General features: G+C 24.4%; 1 long non-coding RNA gene across 1 annotated transcript in view; it reads right to left on the bottom strand.

The window, feature by feature from the left end:
• LOC106786092 overlaps positions 1-8,723 on the bottom strand; it is a 16,695-nt gene extending 7,972 nt beyond the window's left edge. Inside the window, exon 1 of the long non-coding RNA XR_001381614.1 lies at positions 8,499-8,723. This is a non-coding gene — a long non-coding RNA (uncharacterized LOC106786092). The remainder of the gene's footprint in view (positions 1-8,498) is intronic.
• Between the last annotated feature and the right edge of the window lie 1,015 nt (positions 8,724-9,738).

Raw genomic sequence — 9,738 nt, 5'->3', positions numbered from 1 at the left:
CAATATTTGATTACGTGTGATAAGATAAGGTGTTTTAGGATCAAATTGTATTGTAATATGTTAAGTTTTTTTGAAATGTATGACTCTGTAAAAAAGATTATATGTATGGACACGTGAACTGTAAATGATCAAGTTGCTGATGAAGTCCCCAGTAAGGGACGAAACGTACAACTAGTTCAAATTAATTGTTCATAAGATTTAATTACCGTCTATAACTTCCTTTGAGACTTATATATTAATATTATCATTGGTTATTTTGTTTTTATTTTGTTTTTTTCTGTTTCTTTTTATTTATTTATTTTTTTTTATTTTTTTTTATATATATTTTCCACTTGGCCCCAATATTCAGATACAAAATACGTCAAAGATTTATGAAGGATAGGAATTATGGGAATAATGATAAAATTTTCTATACAAATACATCACAGAATGATTACGATTGGATGATCGATATAATAATACGTTATAGAAGAGTTACGCAGTTAGTCATATCAAATAGAAAATATATTTTGTAATTATTATTCGAATTAACTTGTTGTCTGCCAAATATTATTACGTTTGATTTAATTGTTGTTAAATGTGATTATTGTTTTACGTGTTATAAACGGTACACGTGGGATGGCAGGTAACATGTTAATTAGAAATAAGATTTAAACAAAAAAAAAAGAAGTATAACATTTCAAAAAAGTATAACACGTTCAATTTATTATACAATTTGTTTGTTGTTGTCGTTGTTGTTTCGTATAATGGGTATACGTTTGTTTCATGAATTTATGGTTTTTTCTTGTTTCTCTTTTTTTTTTTCTTTTTTTATTTGTTAAAGTTTTGTCGATTTATTAAACAATGTGTTCGAAGTTTGTGCTCTATTCGAACTGGTCGGTCTGACGTTAATCATTGCACTTGATTTAATTGTAGTAAGTAAACAAACTATTGTCCCAATTCTAAGAACACACGTTTATATTTCTAAATGAAAAACGTATATCAAATTGTTATATTATATTTTAATGTCTTTCTTTTCTTTTTTTTTGATTTGTTTTTTTTTCTCTCTTTTTTTTTTCTTTTCTTTTTTTTTCTCTTTAGATATTAACGTTTACCGATATCTTGGAAAATATATCTTTAGCTGGGGAATTTGGTGCATTCATTATTGGAAATTTCGTTAATATTTTTCTAATGATTAACATTGGACAAAAGTTGACCGATTGTAGCATCGCAGCGTGCCAGGAATTGTAAGAAAAACGAGCAAATTGTTGATTATATTCTCGGAATTGTCTTTAATACGCGTAATAATTGTATTTATTTTTATTAATTTCATTTATTATTAGAATTATTATATATTGAAACAATTTCGTTAAATGTTACAGATGTCAAATACCTTTCTATGATATTTCAAAGAAAACACAAAAACTTCTTTTGTTCCTGTTAATGAGAAGTATGAAATCAAGCAGTATTTCTATTGGTAGCATATTGGACATGTCACATGAAACTTATGCTGGGGTAGGAATGAAAAAAATTCAATATTTGTTTTTAAATTTCAATAATTTATATATATAAATTATTAATATATATATATATATATAACTATAATAGTAAGATTATTGATTTCAGTTAATACAAAAGGCTTTCTCTTTCTGCATGGTTTACAAAAATTTATGAATATTGATATCGACGTCAAGTAGTGAAAATAATTATAGTACAAAATGTTATAGTTAATAGAATCAATGATATATATATATATTATATGAATAGAAAAATTGAATTACTTCCAAGGATACAAAAAATATATTCATTAATATTAAATATGAGAAGATAATGATATTAGTGTAAGAAAAAAGAAAAAATATGAAAAAAATGAAGAATTCAATTTATGCATGTTACATTGAATATTATTTAATAACCTAACTCTTATCCAAAAAATCCACGTGTTGTTAAAATAATATTTACTTGTTTTTAAGTGACAGTGAAAAAGAATGAATATATCATACTTGTATTTATTAGATTAGCATAAAATCACAATAACATTACTTGTATTTAATTAAAAAAATAATACTTACTTGCATTTAAGTATCAGTGAAAAAGAATGAATATCATACTTGTATTTATCAAATTAGCATAAAATCAAAGTAACATTAGTTGCATTTAATTAAAAAAAGAATATTTACTTGTATTTAAGTGACAGTGAAAAAGAATGAATATCATACTTGTATTTATTATATTAGAATGAAATCAAAGTAACATTAGTTGCATTTAATTAAAAAAATAATATTTACTTACATCTAAGTGACAGTAAAAAAGAATGAATATCATACTTTCATTTATTTATCTGTATAGAATCATGGTAAAACAAAAAGCACTATTCTCTAACTTTTCTTCCACATTATTGTATTAATCCTAAATAATTGCACTATTCTTGTAACATAAATGAACAAGTTAACAGAAAGCAAGGTGTGTCATTAAAGAAGTGAAGTACAATAAAAATGTTCACTGGCATGTAAAAAAAAAGTAAGTGTACTGCACCGTGGTTGGAAACAGAATGAAAAAACTGCAGGAAAATGAAACTTGTGCGCATGTAGTTTGAAAATGAAACTAAAAGGTAAAATACAACCTTTTTTTAATCGTTGAGAACAACACACCTGTTATTATACATACACATTGAAGGTATACATTCTTACTTTGGTGTTATACAGGTAACCATAATTATAATAATAGGGGAGAGAATTATTATGAACGTTTGTTGTATCGATTCGATCATTATAATTTTGTATTTTTCATGTTGAATTTTATGCAGTCCACTTGAAGACAATTAGAGTGCATAATAAAAGGAATTAAGTGTAAGTTTGTTTTAAGCTTCTTTTATTTTCTTTTTTAATCGACAACACATTAGATACTTCGACATGTTTCTGAAAGCATTACACTCTTTCGAACGACACTTTCTTTATTCAAACAAACTCGTGACCTTTGTTTTAGGCGTATTGCCAAACATAAGTGCAACTAAACGTTTAATTTTTTTCTCAATCATATTTATTTGCATGCTACCACTATTTATTCAAATGGTAATTCTGTGATTGTTTCAATAAATCTATTATTAGTTTTTAAATGTGAATACAAATTGTGTTATAGGATAATTACACAAGTATGTTATTAAATAGTATTGTTTTTATATTGCAGTGTTATTTACTTTATACAACAAATTTTCAATTAGAATTGACGATCAAATTGTTGCAAAGAATATTACCTACTATATGTTTTTTTTGTATTTATTGGTTTCTATACATTTATGCTGAAACAGTTTGTATCAATTGTTTATTACCATTAGTTACATATTAATTATTGAATTATATATCAATAGATAGACGTTAATTTACAGATGACATTAATTTATGTACACATTAAAAAAGATTATGAACTTGTGTCTGATAATGAGGAATTCAATATTATAGAAAAGTATACAAAAGAAAGTAAATATTATACATTGCTAATGATTGGTAAGAGAAATAATTTCAATAGAATTTATAATAAATCAAATTAGGATTGGAAAGGTAATTTATTTTTATCTTGTTGCAGTGTTCAGTAATTTGTATATCATGATATTAATATTTCCATCTATCTTCCAAATTATATCATATTATTTAGATACAATTGATGATGTCCATTTAACATTACCATTATCTGTTAGTGGTACTTTTGATGTAGGATTCAAATATTATTGTCTACTTATTTATCAAATAATATTATTATATATCGTATTAACAATGACAATCATAATAGTATCATTGTATTTGATAGTAATACAACATGCGTCTAATCAATTCAGTATAATAATGTAAGTATTTGTAATGTGTAAACAATATATATGTATTTGTTTTTAAATAAATGATTTAATTGTGTTAGCATGAAAATACGTCGACCATTCGTCAAGGATCATTCGAATAATAATAAATCTTATGATGAATGCGATTGGATGATTGATATAATCAAACGTTACAAAAGAGTAACTAAGTTGGTATAATTTATTATAATTTTTTTCTCGTGTTGACATGATTATTAAAATCTAATATAATTAAAATTTATTTTCAATCAATCATATATATTTTTGTAAAAGGTTTGTCGATTTATTTAATACCATGATTGAGATGATTTTATTGCTCGCAGTATTTTTCTTCATGCTACAAATTATTATAAATTTCGTTTGCGTAAGTTAACAATGTTATTATTGTAAAAATTGTGTAGAAAATGATGAAGTAAGAGATTTTTATCTAATATATTTTGTAGATATTAAAATTATCTGTTGATTGGGAACACAAGAACGAAAATATTGAAATGATTGTTTTTATAATTGCTTCTATGTTTACCATCTATATTTCTTTTTACGTTGGACAAAAATTGTTGGATCACAGTACTAACACATTCGAAGAATTGTAATAATGAAAATAATTATTTACACTAATTATTTATATATAACAACTTTCATGTACAGAGATTACTTTATTTGCAGAAGACAAGTACCGTTTTACATGCTATCTGTAAAAACACAAAAGTTATTTTTATTTTTGATAACGAGAAGCATGAAACCGAGTTCTATTTCGATCGGTGGCTTATACGTTTCATCTCACGAAGTTTTTGCTGCGGTAATAAACATATTGTTTAAACAATATATCACTTAAATTTTTCTATATTAATGATTGATCTGTTATTCTAGTTACTGCAAAAAGCATTTTCATTTGCAACAGTATTTTATAGTATTAGATCATAAAACCAAGTAATAGTGATGATCAAATAGACAACTGTATTCCTTAGATATTTTAGAATAGAAAAATAAACGTATATATTATCTCACATGTGCAATTTAAATAAAATTTTTCGTATAGACATTGTTTTATTCGCATTTATTTTTGAATCATCAGACTGTGGTACTTGAAAATATTAGTAATATTATTATTTAACAAAATGAAGTATTCTAATGATAATGTACTTGTAAAAATATTGTTATATATTTATTTTTTGATTTTTAAACAAATTTATTTAAATGTTTCTAACCATAGGTATAGAAAAATAGATTCACAAAAAATAATCTTACTTGCATTAGTTATTTTATAATATCTTTTAAAAGTATAATATTTAATTTTATTTAATTTTACGAATTTAATCAATAATTGTCTTTAGTATTTGTTTATTAGATATGTGAAAAAAAAGTGCTGAATTTATTATACTGTTAAAGCTATGTTATTCGTCATTCATTTGTAATAAGTAGGTAAGTAATGGTTTTAGTTAAAATGATAAATGAAGAAGTGAAATTCTTTATGTGCAATAAAATATTGTTTTCTATCTTACATATATGCAAGAAATCTGGGTGTCAAACAAATGAATTAACATATATACTAATAAATAATTTATTTAAATGCTCATATTTCTGAGTGTGCAATTAAGAAACAAAAAATCAAACGAAATCACTTGCATTTTAATGAAAGCATAAAAATTTACTAATCATATTATTATTTATTTTTTTTAGTAAAAAATCATGAAAACTAATGGCACTATTCATTAACTTTTCTTTCACATTATTGTATTATGCATAAATAATTGTACAATTTTTGTAACACCAATGCACAAACTAACGAAAAACAAGGTTTGTCATTAAAGAAGGCAAGGAAAAATATTCACTGACATTTTAAAGAAATGTACTGCATCGTGGTCGGAAAACGAATGACTATGATTGCAGTGAAACGAAACTTGTGCGCATGTCATTTGAAAATGAAAGTAGTGGGTACAAAACAAGCCTTTCTTAATTGTTGAGAACCACACACCTGTTAATATACATACACATTGAAGATATACATTCTTACATTTGTGTTACACAGATAACCATAATTATAATAATTGGGGACAGGATTACTACAAAGGGTTGTTTATCAATTGGATAATTATTATTCATATTTTATGTTCAATTTTACGAACCCCACTCGAATGCAAATAGAATTCATAATATTGAATGAATGTGTTAGTTTGGTTTCTGCTTTCTTATCGTAAACGTTAGGTACTTTAATATGTTTTTAAAATCATTATACTCTTTCGAACGACACTTTCTTTTTTCCAAAAGATATGTTACATTTTTGTTTGGCATATTGCCTGAAATAAATTTAATTAAACGTTTCGCTTTTTTCTCGATCATGTTTTTTTTTATGCTACCTTTATTTATTCAAATGGTAATGATAATTATTATTATTTATCAATTATTTGATTCTAAGTGAAGAGAAATTTAGGATTATCTATTGAAGTGCATTCTAACGTTGTGTTATTTTTTTTTCATATCAGTGTTATCAATTTTTTACGACAAATTTTAAATTAGTATTGGTGATCAAATTGTCGCAGAAAATGATTTTCTCATTATTCTTTGTTTGCGTTTATTGGTATATTATTTTTAATTTTAAAACAGTTCGTATCAATTGTTACTTTCCCTTAGTTACATTTCTTTATTGAATTATATATCGATAGATACATGTTAATTTACAGATGACATTAATTTATGTTCACGTTGAAGAAGATTACGAACTTATATCAGACGATGAGGAATTAAATATTATAGAAAAGTATACGAAAGAAAGCAAATATTATACATTCATTCTGATAGGTAAGAACAATAAATCAAACATATGTATTTGTAATAAATAAAAATTAGTTTTTATATTTATAATTTTTCCTTGTTGCAGTTATCTCCAATCTGTATTGCATGTTATTAATATTTCCATCTATCCTAAAAGTTATTTTATATCATTTAGGTATATACGATGTTATTCATTTAACATTACCCTTAACGATAAGTAATTATGTTTCTGATGTAGGCTTGCTATATTATTGTCTACTAATTTATCAAATTATAGTATCATATATCGTATTAACAATGACCATCATAATAATATCATTGTATTTGGTAATAATACAACACGCGTCTAATCAATTCAGTATAATAATGTACGCGATTTTAATGTGTAAACAATACATATGTATATACTTTCAAATAAATGATTTCATTGTATTATATGATATTTTATTGTAGGATGAAAATACGTCGACCATTCGTCAAGGATCATTTGAATAATAACAAATCATATGATAAATGCGATTGGATTATCGATATAATCAATCGTTACAAAAGAATAACCGAGTTCGTATAATTTATTTTAATTTTTCTCATTAATATGATTATTGTAATATAATGTAATTAAGATTTGTTTTTAATCAATCTTATATTTTTGTAAAAGGTTTATTGATTTATTAAATGCCATATTTGAGATGCTTTTAATGCTCGCAGTTTTTTTCTTGGCGCTACAAACTATTTTAAATTTCATTTGCGTAAGTAACAACATTATTATTGTAAATTGGAATATATATTATATATAATATATTAGAAAATAATGAAGTAAGAGATTTTTATAGAATATATTTTGTAGGTATTACAATTTTCTGTTGTATGGAAACACAGGAACGAAAATATTGAAATGATTGTTTTTATAATTGCTTGTATGTTTATCGTCTATATTGTTTTTTATGTTGGACAAAAATTATTGGATCACAGTACTACCACTTTCGAAGAATTGTAATAATAAAAATATTCATTTACACTAATTATTTATATTTGACAAGTTTTATGTACAGAGTTTACTTTATTTGCAGACGTCAAGTACCGTTTTACATGCTATCTGTAAAAACACAAAAGTTATTTTTATTTTTGATAACGAGAAGCATGAAACCGAGTTCTATTTCGATCGGTGGCTTATACGTTTCATCTCACGAAGTTTTTGCTGCGGTAATAAACATATTGTTTAAACAATATATTCCTTCAATTTTTCTATATTAATGATTGATCTGTTATTGTAGTTACTGCAAAAAGCATTTTCAGTTGCAACAGTATTTTATAGTATCAGATCATGAAACCAAGTAATACTGATGACCAAATAGACAACTGTATTCCATAGATATTTTAGAATTGAAAAATAAACCTATATATTATCACATGTGTAATTTAAACAAATTTTTCTTATAAACATTAAATTATTCTTATATATTTTTGAATAATTCGACAGTGGTAGTTGGAAATATTATTTAAATTATTTTTTAACAAAATGAAGTATTCTAATGATAATGTACTTGTAAAAATATTGTTTCATATTTATTTTATGATTTTTAAACAAATTTATTTAATGTTTCTGGCTATAGGAATAGAAAAGTTTATTCAAAAAATTATTCTTACTTGCATTAGTTATTTTATAATTTCTTTTTATAAGTTTAATATTTAATTTTAATTATTTTTACGAATGTAAGCAATAATCGTCTTTAGTATTTATTTATTAGAAATGTGAAAAAAGAAGTGCTAAATTTATTATACTTTTACGTCTGTGTTATTTGTCATTCATTTGTATTCAAAAAGGTGAGTAATGGTTTTAGTAAAAATTCAAAATGAAGAATTAATATTTTTTATATAAAATAAAATATTTTTTTCTTACCTTCTACGTATGCAAGAAATCTGAGTGTCAAACGAGTTAATAAGTAAATATACTCAATAAATAATTCATTTAAATGCTCATATTTCTGACTGGGCAACTGAGAAAAAAAGTCAAACGAAATCACTTTAATTTTAATGACAGCAGTAAAAACTAAAAATTCATATTTTTATTTATTAGCAAAAATCATAGTAACACTAAATTCCACATTATTGTATTCTTCCTAAATAATTGCACAATTTTTGTCACACTAATGCACGAGTTAACGAAAAGCAAGGTGTTTCATTAAAGAAGTGAAGTAAAAATATTCGCTGACACTAGAAAAAAAATAAGTGTACTGCATCGTGGTCTGAAAACGAATGACTATGATTGCAGTGAAACGAAACTTGTGCGCATGTCATTTGAAAATGAAAGAAGAAGGTAAAATACAACCCTTTCTTAATTGTTGAGAACAACACACCTGTTATTATACATACACATTAAAGGTATAGATTCTTACATTTGTATTACACATGTAACCATAATTATAATAATAGGGGGACAGGATTATTACGAAGGTAATTGTTCTATCAATTGGATAATTATTATTTATTTTTCATGTTCAATTTTATGCACCCCACTTGAATACAAATAGTAAGCATAAAATAGAAGTAATGTGTTAGTTTGTTCTCTGCTTTCTTATCGTAAACGTTAGATACTTAAATATGTATTTAAAATCATTATACTCTTTCGAACGACACTTTCTTTATTCCAAAAGATATGTTACATTTTTGTTTGGCATATTGCCTGACATAAATTTAACTAAACGTTTCGTTTATTTCACGATCATATTTATTTTCATGCTACCTTCATTTATTCAATTGGTAATGATAATTATTTTCAATAAACCATTATTTGATTGTAAATGTAGAGAAATTTAGGATTATCCATTAAATTGGACACTCACGTGGTTTTGTTTTTCTCATATCAGTGTTTAAACTTTTTTACGACAATAATTGAACTAGAATTGATGATCAAAGTGTCGCAGAGAATAATCTTCTCAATATTCTTTGTTTGCGCTTATTGGTATATTCTTTTTAATTTCAAAACAGTTAGTATCAATTGTTTCTTTCCATTAGTTATATTATTTTATTGAATTACATATGTTAATTTACAGATGACATTAATTTTTGTTCATGTTAAAGAAGATTACGAATTAGTAACGGATAACGAGGAATTAAATATTATAGAAAAGTATTCGAAA

This window comes from Polistes canadensis, unplaced genomic scaffold (genome assembly GCF_001313835.1).
Source record: "Polistes canadensis isolate GaletaPanama2010 unplaced genomic scaffold, ASM131383v1 scaffold_65, whole genome shotgun sequence".
Classification (NCBI taxonomy): domain Eukaryota; kingdom Metazoa; phylum Arthropoda; class Insecta; order Hymenoptera; family Vespidae; genus Polistes; species Polistes canadensis.
The sequence above is the reverse complement of the archived record's forward strand: the minus strand, read 5'-3'. Positions and strand labels throughout refer to the sequence as shown.